The sequence below is a fragment of the Bubalus kerabau genome, chromosome X (assembly GCF_029407905.1).
Source record: "Bubalus kerabau isolate K-KA32 ecotype Philippines breed swamp buffalo chromosome X, PCC_UOA_SB_1v2, whole genome shotgun sequence".
NCBI classification, from domain to species: Eukaryota; Metazoa; Chordata; class Mammalia; order Artiodactyla; family Bovidae; genus Bubalus; species Bubalus kerabau.
Window position 1 is genome coordinate 123,425,386 of NC_073647.1, and position 16,591 is coordinate 123,441,976.

The 16,591-nt window shown below is 39.0% G+C and overlaps 1 long non-coding RNA gene across 6 annotated transcripts in view; it reads right to left on the reverse strand.

Annotated features, from left to right (window-relative positions):
- Positions 1 to 9,734: 9,734 nt before the first annotated feature.
- The window catches only part of LOC129640141 (uncharacterized), a 115,552-nt gene continuing 108,695 nt past the window's right edge, over positions 9,735 to 16,591 (reverse strand). For all 6 annotated transcript variants that reach the window (XR_008708698.1, XR_008708697.1, XR_008708695.1 and 3 more), the window contains one exon: positions 9,735 to 10,289. This is a non-coding gene — a long non-coding RNA (uncharacterized LOC129640141). The remainder of the gene's footprint in view (positions 10,290 to 16,591) is intronic.

A 16,591-nucleotide genomic window follows, 5' to 3' on the forward strand; every position in this document is an offset into this window, starting at 1 on the left:
TTTAACACTTTATTAACTTGTGACTTTTTGGGTTTCCTATGATATGAAACAATAAAACTCATCTTAACTCAATAACTTCCTGTTTTTTTTTTCTTTTTTGTTTGTTTTTGGCTTTTATATAATCCTACAGTTTTAAATACTAAAGACTTTGAAGCAGCTTGCTAAACCCATAGACCATGGATTTAGATGGCCTTGATGCACACCCCATTCCTACTACTGACTGGAAAGGAACCATTAGGCCACCATCTTTTTCAGTTTTGTTATTTGGTAAATTGGGAGAGGGAAGTAGTATGTGGACTCTTCATTGACAGAGTTTTGAGAATTTTATCATACAAATCTTCCTTGACTCAATGGGGTTATGCTCCTATAAACCCATTAAAAGCAAAAAATATCTTACGCTGAAAATGCATTGAATATACCTTATCTACCAAACATCAGAGTTTACCCTAGCCTACCTTAAACATGCCCAGAACACTTACATTAGCCTATAGTTAGTCAAAATCATCTAACAGAAAGCCTATTTCATAAGAACATGCTACTAACTCATGTAATTTCTTGAATAATATACTGGAAGTAAAAAAGAAAATGGATGTATGGGTACAGAAAGATTATGAGTGCATTGGTGATTCACCTTCATGATGGCATGGCTGACTGGTAGCTCTGGCTTGCTCCCACTGTCTGGCATCACAAGAAAGTATTGTTGGACACATTCCTAGTCTGAGAAATATATAAAAATTCAAATTTCAAAGTATAGTTTCTATAAAATGCGTATAGCTTTTGCACCATCATAAAGTCAAAAGATCCTAAGCTGAACCACCATAAACTGGGACTGTCTGTACTCCAGGTGTCAAGCTCATAGTAAGCAATAAGGGTCAACTATTATAATTATTATATAATTAGTATATAAAATGAATTTCTCTTCTCTCAGTGACTTGATCCTTATCATAAAACACAAGTGGATATTTAGGACTGATGTCAGTGAGATGGCAGGATAGGAACTGTCAGACCTTGTTCCAACTGACTAACCAACAATATATAGTCCAGAAAGCCTTTATGAGAAATCCAGAGACCAGTGACGATGACTGAGTACCCCCAGGAAAGGGTAAAGCCAAGAACAGTCACATTGAAATGGGTAAGAAAAACTGTTGCATTTCACCCACGATAGCCATTCTCCAAAGCCAGCATGGCTTGGGGTGACTGGAAGAAAACACTGAATTCAATGCTTCTTTGGAGGGTAAGAGAAGAGTGGAACGTATGGCCAGTGTTCCAGCCACTCAAGGGGCTGCCTGAGGGACTGGCTTCTGTCTCCCTTGACTAGGAGTGCTGATGGGGAGTTAGCTTACTTTTGAAGCCTGGGCACTGGTGAGAAGAAAGTAGAACTTATTGCAGGACCAAAACACCCAGAGATCCACAACAGACAATGGAGAGAACACGACATTACAAGACCCTAAAAAACAAACCAGAAAATGTGTATAGTTGGGAAATTGCATGAACAAGCAGAAGAGAAGACACAATGTCAGAAAATGCTGAGGAGGGCCCTAGAATCGATAGCCAAGTTGACTGGTGAAGGTTTTCTATACAAAGCCAGTCCATAAAGACTAGAAAACTTGATGTTTTTTTGTTTCCAAAACCCAAATTCCAGCAAAAACCAACAAGGCATTTGAAGACACAGGGAAACATGGCTCAACTAAAATAAATAAATAAAATAAGTAAATCAATCAACTAAAATAAATAAATAAAATAAGTAAATCAATCTCCAGAAACTGACCCCAAGGAAACAGACATATATGAATTAATCAACAAATAATTCAAAATAATTGTATTTTGGAAGCGCAATGAACTTCTGTCAGACACAAAAACACAGAAAATAACATGTTGGTGAGGATGTGGAGAAATCAGAGCCCTTGTATACTGTTGGTCGGAATGTAAAATGGTGCAGCGGGTATGGAAAACAACATGGAGGTTCCTGAAAAAACTAGCAACAGAATTCTCATGTGATCCAGGAATCCCACTTCTAGGTATGCAGGCAAAAGAATTAGAAACAAGTTCTTAAATAGATATCTGCACATTCATATTCATTATAGCATATTCTCAATAGCCAAGAGGTGGATATCCATGAGAGACAGAAAAATGTGTCATATACACACAATGAAACATTATTCTCCCTTAAAAATGAGAAGATTGGGCTTCTCGGGTGGCTCAATAGTAAAGAATCAGCCTACTGATGCAGGGGACATGGGTTCATTCCTGATTCTGGAAGATCCCACATGCTGTGGAGCAACTAAGCCCATGTGCCACAACTACTGAGCCCAGGCTCTAGAGCCCAGGAGCCGCAACTTCTGACGCCCATGCACTTTAGAGCCTGTGCTCCTCAACAAGAGAAGCCAACGCAATGAGAAGCCTGCACACCACAACTAGAGAATAACCCCTGCCCTCCAAAACTAGAGAGAGGCCATGCGTAGCAATGAAGATCCAGCACAGTCAAACACAAATAAGTACTTTTTTTTTTTTAAGTGAAAATCCCATTCTATGCCACAATATTGATGAACCTTGTGGATACTATGCTAAGATAAATAAGCCAGTCACAAGAGGACAATTACTGCATGATTCTACTTACATGTGATATCCAAATTAGTTAAATTCTTAAAAAATAGAATCACAGTTGCCAGGAGCTAAGGGTATGGGGGAAAACGGAGTTGTCTTTCATTAAAATCAAGACAATGTGCCCCAAATGGAGTTGTTAATCATAAGCCCCATGTTACCAAACCAAGACTTAACTGAATTGCTGTTTGAGTTCTCCCAAAAAAGGAATCTTAAACCAGTCACTCATGAATCACCTAATTAGTACTTGTTAGATAATGTGCCTAATAGACCCCTGCTACTGTCTAAAGGAAAGTGACCTTGGAATAATAAGCCCACTTTTTTTTTTTCCTGGTCTAGTATAACTTCCTTGATCCCACTCTTTTTCTGCCTAAAAAGTCTTCCATTCTGTACAGCTTCTCAGAGCTCCTTCCTATCTGCTAGACTGAAGGCTGCCTGATTTGCAAATCATTGAATGAAACCAGTAAGATCTTTAAATTTTACTCTATTGAACTTCACTTTTTAATACTTTCCATGGGTGGTTTCAGTTTTACAAAATGAAAATTTTCTACAGATCTGTTGCACAATGTGCTTAGAGTTAACACTGCTGTACCTGTACTATACACTTAAAAATGACTAATATTTTAAATTTAGTTATGTCTTAATAAAAAATTTTCATATTAGAGTGAGCCCTAAAAAATTTATACTTCATCTATTCCCTTTTATTCCTATGCCAGTATAGTGTCACAATTTCTCTTATTGTCTCTTCTCCTTGAACTTACCACTACTTCCATTTCCTTTGTCATTTGAATTTTTCATTCACTGCCAAATGTTTGAGAATAATGGATTTCAAATTTCTTTAAGAAATATTTATAAGAAAAGTACACAACTCTGAAGATTCAATCAACAGATGCTGGTCTAAACCACAACTGTTTCTTCATGCTACACCAACCCAGAGTGATAATTAGCTCTGAGTAATCTATTGTTTGGAAGGAAAAAGAATTTTCTCTCTTCCTTTATAGTTTCTTTTCTATAATAAAAGATTAATAGGAGAAAAACCAACAGAAATTTAAAAACACATATACCTGCTGTATACATGGGAAAGTGGCTTCCCTGATGGCTCAGCAGTAAAGAATCCACCAGCAGTGCAGGAGACCAAGAGATGCAGGTTCAATCTCTGGGTTGAGAAGATCCCCTGGAGAAGGAAATGGCAACCCACTCCAGTATTCTTGCCTGAAAAATCCCATGGACTTACAGTACAAATCATTGCAAAGAGTCACACATGACTGAGCACACACATGGGAAAGATCCAAAAAAACTGAGTAACTTCCTGAAATGGCCCAAGCCACCACCTTAAATATCACTTTCAGCTAAAGGCAAAACATGGTGGGGGTGGGGGAGCCAGTTATAGGAGGTTATCAGGCAAAGTACATTAACCAGAGTATGTTTGTTTTGCAGATTCGAGTCACCCCCTTCTACATCAATAAGAGTGTCTAGAGTTTTGTTTTGTTTTTGGTCATTCTTCTCTTACTGGTACAGACAGGGAGAAAGACACTCTTGCAAATGGAGATTTGCTTTATAAATTTATCTTGCAAGAGGTTAATCTACTCAGATGTCAGAGCTTCTCTTGTGTCTATTTCTCAAAAATAAGCAGCTCAAAATAATCCTCATGCCAAAGAGGCATATTTTGGGGTAGGCATACTCTGCCAATAACCTCAGATATGCAGATGACACCGCCCTTATGGCAGAAAGTGAAGAACTAAAGAGCCTCTTGATGAAAGTGAAAGAGGAGAGTGAAAAAGTTGGCTTAAAGCTCAACATTCAGAAAACTAAGATCATGGCATCTGGTCCCATCACTTCATGCAAATAGATGGGGAAACAATGGAAACAGTGACAGACTTTATTTCTTTGGGCTTCAAAATCACTGCAGATGGTGACTGCAGCCATGAAATTAAAAGACGCTTACTCCTTGGAAGAAAAATTATGACCAACCTATACAGCATATTAAAAAGCAGAGACATTACTTTGCCAACAAAGGTCCATCTAGTCAAAGCTATGGTTTTTCCAGTAGTCATGTATGGATGTGAAAGTTGGACTATAAAGAAAGCTGAATATCGAAGAATTGATGCTTTTGAACTGTGGTGTTGGAGAAGACGCTTGAGAGTCCCTTGAACTACAAGGAGATCCAGCCAGTCCATCCTAAAGGCAATCAGTCCTGAATATTCATTGGAAGGACTGATGCTGAAGCTGAAACTCCAATACTTTGGCCACCTGATGTGAAGAACTGACTCATTTGAAAAGATCCTGATGCAGGCAGATTGAAAGCAGGAGGAGAAGGGGATGACAGTTAATGAGATGGTTGGATGGCATCACCGACTCAATGGACATGAGTTTGGGTAGACTGTGGGAGTTGGTGATGGACAGGGAGGCCTGGTGTGCTGCAGTCCATGGGGTCACAAAGAGATGGACATGATTGGGTGACTAAAGTGACTCATACTCTGCTACCTTTCAGCATAAACCAATTCTAAAACTAGGGAGGGTATAGTAAAATGTACCTCCACAGTTAGTAAATGTAGGGGAAAAAAGTAAAGAAAACCACTAGACTATTAAGGTATGACCTAAATAAAATTCCTTATGATTATGTAGTGGAGGTGATGGATAGATTCATGGAATTAGGTCTGGTAGACAGAGTGCCTGAAGAACTATGGATGGAGGTTTGTTAACACTGTATAGGAGGCAATTATCAAAACCATCTCCAAGAAAAGGAAATGCAAGAAGGCAAAGTAATTGTCTGAGGAGGCCTTACAAATGGCTGAGAAAAGAAAAGTGAAAGGCACAGGAGAAAGGGAAGATACACCCATATGAATGCAGAGTTCCAGAGAACAGCAAGGAGAGATAAGAAAGCCTTCTTAAGTGAACACTGCAAATAAATAGAGAAAAACAAAAGAATGGAAAAAACTAGCAATCTCTTCAAGAAAACTGGGAGATACCAAGGGAATATAGTAATCTCTTCAAGAAAACTGGGAGATACCAAGGGAATATTTCATTCAAAGATGGGCACAATAAAGGACAGAAATGGAAAGGACCTAACAAAAGCAGAAGGGATAAGAAGAGGTGGCAAGAATACACAGAAGAACTATAGAATAAAGGTCTTAATGACCCAGATAACCACGATGGTGTGGTCACTTACTTAGAGCCAGACATCCTGGAATGTGAAGTTAAGTGGGCCTTAGGATGCATTACTATGAACAAAACTAGTGGGGTGTTGAAATTTCAGCTGAGCTATTTAAAATACTAAAAGATGATGCTGTTAAAGTGCCGCACTCAATATGCCAGCAAATTTGGAAAACTCAGCAGTGGCCACAGGACTGGAAAATGTCAGTTTTCATTCCAATGCCAAAGAATGTTTAAACTACCATACAATTGTGCTCATTTTGCATGCTAGCAAGGTAATGCTCAAAATCCTTCAAGCTATGCTTCAACAGTATCTGAATTGAGAACTTCAAGACATACAACCTGGGTTTAGAAAAGGCAGGCAAACCAGAGATCAAATTGCCAATATCCACTGGATCATAGAAAAAAACAAGGGAATGTAAAAAAAAAACAACAACAACAACAAAAAAACTACTCCTGCTTCATTGACTATGCTAAAGCCTTTGACTGTATGGATCACAGCAAACTGTGGAAAATTCTTCAAGAGACAGGAATATCAGATCACCTTACCCATCTCCTAAGAAACCTGTATGCAGGACAAGAAGGAACAGTTAGAACCAGACATGGAAGAATGCACTGGTTCCAAATTGGGAAAGGAGTATGTCAAGGCTGTATACTGTTACCCGGCTTATTTAATTTCCACACAGAGTATATTATGTGAAATGTTAGGCTGGATGAAGCACAAGCTGAAATCAAGATTGCCAGGAGAAATACCAATAACCTCAGATATGCAGATGATACCACCCTAATGGCAGAAAGCAAAGAGGAACTAAAGAGCCTCTTGATGAAGATGAAAGAGGAGAGTGAAAAGGCTGGCTTAAAATGCAACATTCGAAAAGCTAAGATCTTGGCATCTGGTCCCATCACTTTATGGGAAATAGATGGGGAAAATGTGGGGACAGTGACAGATTTTATTTTCTTGGGCTCCCAAATCACTGTGGATGGTGACTGCAGCCATGAAATTAAAAGATGCTTGCTCCTTGGAAGAAAAGCTATGACCAACCTAGACAGCATATTAAAAAGCAGAGACATTACTTTGCTGGCAAAGGTCTGTATAGTCAAAGCTATGGTTTTTTCCATTTGTCATGTATGGATGCGAGAGCTGGACCTTATGGTCCAACCAACTCTTTCTTTATAGAAAGCTGAGCACCAAAGAATTGATGCTTTTGAACTGTGGTGTTGGAGAACACTCTTGAGAGTCCCTTGGACTGCAAAGAGATCAAACCAGTCCATCCTAAAGGCAATCAGTCCTGATATTCATGGGAAGGACTGATGCTGAAGCTGAAACTCCAATAGTTTGGCCACCTGATGCAAAGAGTCAACTTATGGGAAAAGACCCTAATGCTGGGAAAAACTGAGGGCAAGAGGAGAAGGGGGTGACAGAGGATGAGATGGTTAGATAGCACCACAGACACAATGGACGTGAGTTTGAACAAACTACGGGAAATAGCGAAGGACAGGGAATCCTGTCCTACTGCGGGTCATGGGATTGCAAAGAGTCAGACCTGACTTAACGACTGATCAGCAACATAGTAAAGGCAAAGCTGCATCACACAAAACAAAAACCAAACCAAACCATGAACTGAATGTCCACACCATAACATCATTTTCTCATCTGGATGGTTTACCTTTTTGCCAATTGTCTTGTTGAAACCTGTCTTATAGATTTTCCTTATCCTCTGTGAAAAGTGGCTAAAATAACAAAGAATGTAAATCTGACCTTTTTTTTTGTAAAATGGAATTTCCAATTTCCATTTATAAGTTATTGCTTTGCTGAGATTATCAGTGTATTTAGCATATCACTTTACAATGACTTGTTAAAGAAAGAGCAGGCACAGGTCAATATCTGAGGCCCCTTTGCAATTGATTTCATTTTTTATGTTTTTATTCTTGAGTTTCCTCTCCACACCAAATACTATATTAGAAGCAAAAGATTAAAACAAGACAAAACAAAAAAAATATAGTCCACAGCTTTATCTTAAAGTTCCTTGTCAGGGATTATCTTCAAAACTCCACTTGAACAAATTTAGGCACAAAGGGACTTGATCCACTTTGGTAACCAATGTTACTCTAGTAGCCAGTGGTGAAGCCAGGCCTCTGAGACAAGGGGCACCATGGTGTTCTCTCTGCCAGGCTCTGTTCTCTGTGGTGGTCTCCTTCATCTTCTGTAAACCATCTTCCACAAGTTCTTCAGCCCAGCTCTCATAGCTCTTGTCTTCATAGCTTCACCATCAGAGCGGGGCCGATCAGAGCCCACATCCCAGAGAAGGCCCTGACTCCCTGGCACATAGCCCGCCCCTGTCACTGTGTCTAGGAAGATGCTCACTTGTGACTGGCAGCCTCCACCAGGTTCCTTTGTTGCAGTGAGAGCACAAATGACTAAGCTGTGTGTCTGATCTGAACGTTAATAAGTATTTTGTGAGATCAAAAATAAATCTGGAAGAGAATCGCCTCCCCCTGGCCTAGGTTAGTTGAGCAAGACAAAAAGGTATGGATGGATTCAAATAATAACCTGGAAGGCTATTTCTCACAATTATTATTCACCCACCTATTATTACCTTTCAAAGATAAAGTTTAAAGCAGCCCTGTTTGGAGTAAATAACTGCTTTTCCATCTGGACATAATCATCTGTATATTCTTGGTTTAAAATTACTGTTGGCATCCTGCAGTTTTCTCTTCCCAAATCCACGGCTACATTTTGCTTGTGATGTTTTATGTCTGGGCATCTCTTTGGGTCAATTCTGTTAACTGACTTCTCCACAGGAAGAAGAAAACCATGTCCCACCCTAGCATGTGGGAGGGTTTTATCTCATGTTATAGAATGTTTTATATGGCATTCATTTAAATTTTCCTTCATGTGATGGACTGAGGATCTCTCTCTTCTTGTATAATGTCAATTTGGTGCTAAAGTGAAATGTGGAGCTTTACAAGTATCTTTTCTTTTTTTTTAATATAAATTTATTTATTTTAATTAGAGGCTAATTACTTTACAATATTGTTACTGGCATCTTTTCAAAAGAAATATTATCCATGAACTCTAAAGCAATAAAAAAAAATTCCATGGAAGATGTAGTAGAATGAGGAACAAATCTAGATGGTGGGAAGAAAAGAACCCTAGAAATAGCATTTTGGTTTGCTTGACCAAAGGGGGATAATCCGAAAGGGTAAGCAGCAGTGTGCTGAGGCATTCGGATGATGATACTGCACATGGAAAGAGTGACTCTCCACATGGCAGGTGTTTGAACAGGTCATAAAGGGCTGAGTTGGAGGTGAGAGATTGACTTTTGCATCATAGGAACATCCTCAAGGAGCTTGTGCTGAGGAAACAAGGGCATATAGGCTGAATCTGCAAATGCCTCACAGTTTTCATGTCTCGCTCTCTAAGTATAATCTCCTGTGGCCAGTGAATCCCCATTTTCTCCCTGGTAATCACAAGTGGTGTTAGCAGTGAGGTTCTGTTATTTTATTCTTGATTTGTTACAGATGGTCGTGTAAAGATGAATCATTTGTGAGTGCAGTGAGGAGAATAAAACTCAAGACTTCAGTGCTTGGTTTACTGATCACTGCACACCAAGTACAGCAGCCCCCGATGGCAGCAAGTGTCTGTGGGTCCTTACAGGGAAGCAGAGAAAACTCATTGCCTTCTCGGTCTAGTAGATGTGATGCTATCCAGCTGCCAACTACCAGGCTGCTGGTGCCTGGCTAGGGTGGAAACTGCTTGTTCCTAAGAAGCAGTTGATGAATAATAAGTCATAAGAACATCCCTGCAAATAACCTACCAATAAGTATGACCAGCAGATAAGGCTTCCTGTTGCTTTACTTACAATGAAATTTAATACTCTGTTTCTGGGGAATAAAATTGAACCAGGGCCCATCAGTTCTGGCAACTTATGCTTTTACTTGTGTCATCAAGCTTTTTTTTTTTTTTTTTTCCCTGAAAAGGGTGTAGAACTTTATTGGAGTATCCCAAGCACCCCTGTGTTGTTAGATGATGGTTAACATTTTTCAACAATAAAGCATTTGTACATTAAGGTATGTACTTAAAAAAAAAAAGATATAATGCTATCGCACACTTAATGGACTACAGTATAGTATAAGCATAACTTTTATATGCACTAGGAAATAAAAAGAAGTTAATTTGTGCAACTCACTTTGTGATATTTGCATAACTGCAGTGATCTGGAACCAAACCTGTGATAACTCCAAGGTATGCCTATACTCTTGGATCAGTCAGTAGTGATAAACTCTCTTCCTTTTCTTATATTGCCAATGTGTGGCTGCTGCTGCTGCTTTTTTAAAATCAGCTTCTCCAGGTAAACAAATCTTGGCTCTCTTTCTCTAGATGTGCTTGTCTCTTCAGATTTGGGGGTAGCAAGATGGCCTGTGACCTTAGTTCTTTGATGGGTCCAAGAAAAGGCATTCCAGTCTGTCCAGCTTCTTCTGATTATAAGTACAGGGATGATGACTTTCAAGCTCTTCATGTGTTTGTGCTAAAACTAGAAATGCAAACATTTGTATGTATAGATTAGGCTATTTGCATCCACAAAGTCAGATATATAAAATATAATGTATTCTAGTTTATTCACAAAATTAAAATTCAAAGTTAAAATATTTTTAGGAAGAACATTTTATATCCAAAGAGAACATTCATGGCAGAGCTGAGATAAAACTAAGCTTGCACTAAATTTATGCTAGTATAATTGCATCTGAGTGAATTTGGTTCCCAGCAAACATTTATATACCCCAGACTGTGTGTGAAATGATGCTGGGCTCCACCAGTACAGGAAGCACAAGGATAAAACTATCAAACTCAGGGAGCTGACATTCAGCTGGAGATAGACCAGTGAATAAAGAATGTGACATGTTATAAAAAAAATATGAGCATGGTGTTATGGGAAGAATGAGGTAATCCTCAACATCAAAGTACAATTTCAGAATTAGTTTTCATATAGTCATTTAGATTTCTGTCTTCCACACTCCAAAATGCACTGAGTAATGAGGCTTGCCCCCTAGAGACCACGAGACTTTGCAGGGTGCCAGGGACATATGTTAAAAGGAGTTCTGCACACAAATTGCATTAGCATCGGTGTTAATCCCCATTTCCCTAATCGGCTTATGGAAAGACATCTCCAATATTGACATTTCTCTACTTTATCTTCTTTTCTAAAAACCATATGATCTGGTTTTGACAGGAATACACATATTTAATTCTCAAGAAAACTATATATATTTGAGGTTTCAGAGTGTTAAATGATTTTTTAAAAAGCAGTATTTTTGCATTCTTGAAGAACAAAATGTGATACACAGTCTCAGAAAACAGAGAGACTTCTACAAAGAATAAGAGAATCACCTGACTGCCATCGGGACAGGCATTGCCTAGCAACCGTCTGTGATCTGCATTGATTAAGTCAGCAGGTTCCACGGTCCCAAGGAAAAAGACCTCTGTATTATTCTTTAAAATATTTTTAATTTGCGGTCAAAGTTTATACTCAATTATTTCCCTTTGCTTTTATACTGTCCTCCAGATCTAAGCATGGAATGGTATGTGTGTCTTTGCATTTTGACAACACTATAGTCCACTTGTTTATAAAAAATGCTACAACTCTGAGATAGCTCTCAGGGCACTTAATAAAACTGTCATTTTCACCTATTATTATTTTTATTTTCCTTTTCTCACACCCTCACCTCACAGACAACATGTGCCTCATTTACAAACCACACCAGGAATACTGATTTTTCTTGGTAACTTAACAGTAGTGCCTCTCGATTTTTATACTCTCTACAAGGCTAAGAAAGACTAGAGCTTTAAAGATCATACTGAAGTGCTTTCATAATTGAAACTGGAGTCACAACATCTTAGTTTTCATCTTTCAGGGACCACCCTTTGTTTTGTTTTGTTTTTTTTTTGCTAGATCATAGATATGGACCAGAGATATGCACCCAAGTGGATGACTGACAAGAGTTCTTTTCAGAGACTAGCCGTGGTGTTCCGGACTCAGTGTTCATGCCAAAGCCTAGTGAGCAGCGTTCCTTTCCTGCCCTCCTTTCTTATGGCCCTCTCATGAAAGCTGTGGAGAATTTGAGAGGACCAAAACTTATACTTCTCGGCACACTGTATTTCCCTCTGTACGTTCACAATCTGAAGTGGCCTTTAAAATGTCTATGTACCTCTGGCTCTTCCCTTTCTAAACACTCCAACATGAAACCTGAATGGCTCCCAAGGTGAGCCCTTGGCTTTGCCTTGCAAGCGCTGGCCAGCCAGCCAGTGTAGTTAAAACAGGGCCTGATGATGGCCTCTGTGAGAGGCTATGTTCAAGGCTGTCAGCTCTGAGTTCAGTCTCCCCATCCATTAGCACACCAGACACAGTTAAAGATGAGAAAACAAATCTTAACCTGTCAAGTTTCAAAGAGACGTATCTCTCTCTTCCTTTATTAAAGGGACTGGCTTAGTAACTCTGAAAATAAAAACCCTGTAGTTCTAGTGCTTTATGCCTTGTCACATCACCACGTATAAAATGCATTAACCATATGATCTGTTCTTCAACTAAGGAATGAGGGCCAGTTCCCAGGCAGGGTGGCAGAAACCCTTCATTTTCCCTGGTGGAGTTCAGAATGGACCAAACTCTGCAGTGAACTCACTCCTTTTCCATGGAGACCAGAGTTGCCAATATCTGCATCTACATATGCTCTCTCAGTCTTCCAGGACATACCTGAAATTGATTTGAAGGAAGCTTAGGAATCAACATTAGCTTAAAGCCTTAGAATGTGTGGTTTCTACCTGAGCAATTTCGTTATTAAACAGTTTTTGGAAGAAAGAACACATGAAAAAAACCAGAAACTGAATCTATCAAATATTCACTGGGTTGTTCAAATATTTTCCTGTGAGAATAAACTAATGAATTCATGGATCATTGGTATATAAACTGCTCAAAAATCCCTTTGGTCTTCTGGAGGCCACAAAAATGAGACCACAATGATCCACTTATTTTCTTCATTTAGCATCCACTGATTATCTAAAACATAATACCCAATGCCCTAGATATCAGAAATACAAATACTATAAACACCTTCTTTTATATATATAAAAAGGATATGCATGCCTATGTATATGCACAAGAAATGCATAGTCAGTCAAAAACTGGCATATATTTGTCACATCAAGTTGTAGATGTCAGCTTTCTATGCAAATTAATTCCCCAGGATGGTTTAATTTCAAGTGCTTTTATTCATAAAATTATGTGTTTGGCTTTTCCCCACCCCATTCCACATTCTTAAGCTTATGTTATTTAAATCTGAAGAAGAAAAATAAGTAAAGACACCATGTTCAGTAAGAAACACACATCAGGGAAACTTAAGGGCTTGATATATTACCACAAGTGAGCTATAATATAGAGCGTTTAAGCAATTCCACACCTATCAAGCTCTGAAACATGCAACAAAAGGAGGCTATGGTGTTTTCTTGGTTCAATTATTAAGGATTTCTTTCACTCTCCACCTGATTTTGCATCAACAGACCCAACCAAAAATGCAAGAGAAACCTCTTTGTTCCAAAGCATATCCTCCATGGCCACTGTTTCTACTGTGACTGTTGGAACTTGTGTTAGTGAGGTAGGAGATGGACAAGCCCCAGGCTAAGCAGCTGGAGTTTGTCTCCTGTGGATAGATACTCCAAGATAAAGATAACGGCAGGACCAAGGAGGAGCTGAGTCCAGTTTGGATAAAAGATAAAGAGACCATGTATTTCTTATCCTTGAGGTCAGAGAGACCTCCCTGACTACATATGCACAGAAAGGCTCCTTGGGGGATCAAAAAGGGAGGGACATCACTCTGTAATAGGTGGTGTCAACCTCCCTATAGGCCTCTGCGCTGGACTCCATCTTGGCATGCTGGAAAGGGACCTTGGACAGGTCAGGTGTGGAAAAAGAAGTGAGATCATTGGCCAAAGGTAAAGAAAGACCTGGAAGAGCTGCCCTAAATAAGTGATTTGAATTCCTTCTCTGGTGTGCACCTCCTCATAGGGAGGACACCTACACTCTTTCTCTCCTGGTATGTGTCGCTCTGTCTTAAAATAAACAAACTGTTTCTCTGTGTGGTCTCCCACTTTTTGTGTTGTGTCTCTAATAATAAACTCTGTACTTGTTTTGACAGTTTTTGCTTCTTTGAGAAATTCACTTTACAATGGGAGCAAGAGCCAGGGCCACTTTGCTTCTAGCCTGTAGCCCCTGGTGGACTGGTGGCTAGGATTCCTGGTTTTCACCCAGGCTCCTCAGGCTCATTTCCTGGGCAGGGAACCAAGGTCCCACTTCAAGCCACCACTCACTGCTGTCTACTTGTGATAGCTAGGATTGTTGACTGGGGCCTTACTGTTTAAGGCAGACTGGCAAAGAGAGAGGTAAAGGGTGGAACAGTCAGTGAGAAGGATGCTGTTCTCCTCTAGGTGGTTTGAACTCAGAAATAATTGAGAGCTTCAGAAAAGAGGGATGAGCCTCTGAGAACATTAAAGAGAACTGACCAGTCTATCAATGAGATAAGAGGCATAAAAGATCATGTTTTTAAAAATGGCACCATACTTATATTTCCAGTCAAGATATATTATTAAGGACTAGATTTACCCTTTCACATAAAACAAACATAGGAAAAAAATGGCCAAAATATATGAAGAACGAGTTCTCAACAGATCATTCAAAGACAGTGATTGCTGAGATTTGGAAAACAAACTGGTCAACCTAATTATCAAAGATTTATGGGGTAAATATGATTAAACAGTGGCAACACATATCAAACATTGGGAGGTGGGACAGGTTATGTGCCAGAAAAGTAAGGAAGCATTCAGAGACATTAAGACAGTAAAAACAGATACAGGGTAATGTTTTAGTTTGCGGTTTTATGTTACTTTGATTTTTTGCTTGTTTTATTTTTGTTCTTTTCTAGACATATGCTCTGGGCTTCCCAGGTGATACAGTGGTAAAGAATCTGCCTGCCAATGCACGAGACATAAGAGACATGAGTTCAATCCCTGGAGTAAGTAATGGCAACCCTCTACAATATTTTTGCCTGGGAAATTCCATGTGCAGAGGAGCCTGGTAGGCTACAGTCCATGGAGTTGCAAAGAGTCAGACATGACTGAACACAAAACACAACACAAGACACATGCTCCAAGTTTAAAGGTGAGATGGCGAGGCCCCAAACACTGCAATTTGTGGCCAAAGTTGCATAAATCAGGACCAAGATAAATGAATTAAAAATCATACTGACGGGTGGCAGCTGTACTTTAAAGGGGATCAAATCAAATGAGTTCCACAACAGACCGATTTTCCCTACAGAGTTGTTGAGATGTATTTCATTTTTATCTTATACTAGATCTTTAAAACCTAAACTGTTGTGAAGGAGTAGCAATTTTCTACCAAGTTGAGGTAGTGAATAACTCAGCTTGAATCCTCATATGTCTTCAATTTTTACATAATAGGTGTAAAAAGCAGATTTCTAAGAAATAATTATCATTTTTCTGTGTTTGGAACATTCTCTTATTATTAGTGACCTAAGTAAGAATAAATTCACAAGCTATTAACATTATTTCAATATTCACAAAATAAAGAAGAAAACTCCTTTAGTTTTAGCATCACACACACACACATCTTCCCACTAAATGTTCTCTCGTTTTTATGACATTCATTTGCTCATATATGGCTGTGATTTCTGCCAAGCTTCTAGTGAAACAAGACATATTTATGACTAAGACTTTCACAGTTTCAAAAAATTTCAACTAGATAGTTGAGAAACTTAATATCTTCCTTCTCTAAATTCACTATAATTCATGGATATATCAATGTTGAGCAAATGTGAATTTCTTGTTGTTGCCAAATTTACAATCAGTACTTTATAGTTAGTGGATTAAGAACATCTTTAATTCTCTCTTGAGTTTGATAGAAGAGTAACTTGATTTCTTTGACCTGCTTTTGTAACTTTCCCCTTATGGTATTAGCTCATGGGGTTTTATATTATTTCTCCCAATGGAAAATATAAGACTTCCATAAATGAGGCCTTGATATTTAAAATGTTTATTGCTTATTAGGTATACAATTTGCAAATATTTTCTCCCATTCTGCAGGTTGGTTTTTCATTTCATTGACTGTTCCTTTTGCTGTGCAGAAGCTTTTGAGTTTAACAGAGTCTCACTTGTTTATTTTCACTCCTGCTGTCTATGCTTTTGGTGTCATATTCAAAAATTCATTGCTAAGACCAATGTCAAAGAGCTTTTCCCATACATTTTCTTCTAGGAGTTTTATGATTTTGAGTCTTAAAGTCTTTTATCCACTTTCAGTTGATTTTTGTGTATTGTGTATGCATGTGTGCTAAGTTGCTTCAGTTGTGCCCAATACTTTGCGACCCCGTGGACTGTAGCCTACCAGCCTCCTCTGTCCATGGGATTCTCTAGGCAAGAGTACTGGAGTGGGTTGCCATGTCCTCCTCCAGAGGATCTTTTCGACCCAGGGATGGATCCCGCGTCTCCTGTGTTTCTGGCATTAGCAGGTGGGTTCTTTACCACTAGCACCACCTGGGAAGCCTCTATGGTGTATGGTAAGGGTACAATTTCATTCTTTCTCATTTTGGGTTGTCTGATGAGACCTTACAAATAGCTGAGAAAAGAAGAGAAGCAAAAGGCAAAGGAGAAAAGGAAAGATATATCCATCTGAATGCAGAGTTACAAAGAATAGCAAGGAGAGGTAAGAAAGTTTTCCTCAGTGATCAACGCAAACAAATAGAGGAGAACAATAGAATGGGAAAGACTACAGATCTC